The following is a 2,218-nucleotide window of genomic DNA, read 5'->3' on the forward strand; positions in this document are numbered from 1 at the left end:
AAAAAAGAAGTCCACGATGAAGGACACCGTGGAGGTTTTAGTCGGTAGGAATCCGACACTACCCAGGTCAGGAACATCGGCTGGGTGTCTTATGCAAGATTTCCTCCACGTAAAAAAAAAAAAAAAAAAAAAAAAAAAAAAAAAACACTTCTTCGTATCTTCGAGTTTGCGGGGTGTCTTGAAACACATTGCGTACCATTTTTGGAGCAACAGGGAAACTTTGTACAATACATGTATGCACTTCTTTAATTCATTGATAAAATATTCTTAAATATTACTATATATTTTTTATATTTTCTATTTGTTTGTTTATAGTAATATTTAAGAATCTATGTATTATAGATTTTAACTATTATTTATTTTATATTTATAGTAACACATTGAGGACGGCATGCTCTAGTAAACATACAGCCTAGTATTTCCTTGCATTTTTTGAATTATTTAATATATGATTGAAAGGGTTCAAGAGAATGTATAGCATTTAACAAGTTTATTACTTTATTAATAACTAAAAATAAAATGAAAATACCTCTCGCAACGTTTCTTAGAGTGGTATGTTAGAAAACAATTTTTCAACTTTTTGAAAAATTTATATCTGCGTTGCCTGGCGTCGTGTCCGCTACAACGCGAATTAGCGTCCAGTTGAAAACTGAAAGACGCGAATGCGCGTCTCCCGCCCACAATGTGTTAAATGTCCTGGATATCACGAATGCGTGAAAAGTTTACCCTATCAAATCGTACTAAATTTCATTGCTCCATTATGAAATTCAATTGTCGAACTGATTCGCGTAACGCTCCGTCTCAAACAAGAGAACCATGGAGATCACGGACTCTTCGCAATTCTCCGTGCGTACGTCGTCGCAGCTTCGAGAAAAATATATGAACCGAGCGGTCTCCACCTTAGCGAGTCGGTCGTAAGTCAAACGAGACTCCTAGGTTCGGCAACTGCGTCGAACTCGACTGTGCCGGAAGCCAGCGCGCGAATAGGCAAGAAAACGCGGAAGAAAGCCGAAGAAGATGGAGAAGAACGATAGCGTAAAAACGAGAAAGTAGCTCGAAGGAACGTAGCTCGAAGAAAGAAGAAAAAAAAAACGCGAGAGAAAAGGACGAGAGAGAGAGAGAAAGAGAGAGAGATAGGGGGAGGAGAAAGGGGTATAGGCAGACGCGAGTATGGAAAAGGGGGATGAAAACGTCCACGGAGAAAGAGGGTAGGTACGGTGTGACGTATGGCGTGTCGTCAGTGAGCGTCACTTAGAGTGGCGGATGAGAAAACGTCGTGGAAGCGGGAAAGAGAACGTGGCAGTCCGTGGAGTCTAAGAACCGCCAGAGACCTGTCTGCGCCGGTGACGGCGCATTGTTGGCAGGGAAATCAGACGAAAAGACGCGATAACTAACCGCATAATAAATGAACTGTTCACGGGAGTGTGCTAGGCGAACGGGTGCGCCGTGTACGCCGCTCACAGCCGAGTTGCTGATGCGCGTCCCTGGAAAAGCCATCCCTTTTCGTCTTCTTTTCGGATTATCTGCTGCCGCGCGCGAATTCTATGGAGTCTGACACGTTCTATGAAGACGTGTGACACGCTCGCGGCGGCGGCGACGACGAAGGGGGGGGGGGGGGGGGGGGGGGGGGGGGGGGGGGGGGGGGGGTGTAGGGAAGAGAAGGAGGAATTCCGCACGGACCGATATGACCTGATTTTTCTCTCGTTCCGGCTGGATAAATCGGCTAAGATGCAGCAACGTACAGAATTAGAGACGGGATGATTTGGGTCAAAGCCGCTCAAATTGTTCGAGAACATCTACGTCATTAAGATACACCGAGAGAGATCGAAGATGGAAATGGCAGAAAGTTCATTAGAGTTTCATTTGGAATTTTCCCAGGTGTTGCTGAACACTGGACAAGAATGATGCGGATTTTTTCAATTTGGTATCTAAATTTTCATATCTTGAGTTTATTTATTGCTAACTTTTGGTATTTAACATAGACTTTAATATTTTTTTTTTTTTTTTTTTACAGAAACCTGCAGTACTCTGAGATCATCGCAAAAGGACGACTTCCAACTTCCTCCAGTTCTTAGCAAGCGAGATAACGAGTGAAATGAAAGTCGAAAGCGTAATATTCTCTGGCTAGCACGAACGAAATCGATATCGAACCCTCGGAATTACTTCGTTGTGCTTATCGAACGGCCTGCAGAAGGGGCTGCAGCTTCTCTATCAGAAA

This window comes from Frieseomelitta varia, unplaced genomic scaffold, assembly GCF_011392965.1.
Source record: "Frieseomelitta varia isolate USP_RPSP 00005682 unplaced genomic scaffold, Fvar_1.2 scaffold_10, whole genome shotgun sequence".
NCBI lineage: Eukaryota > Metazoa > Arthropoda > Insecta > Hymenoptera > Apidae > Frieseomelitta > Frieseomelitta varia.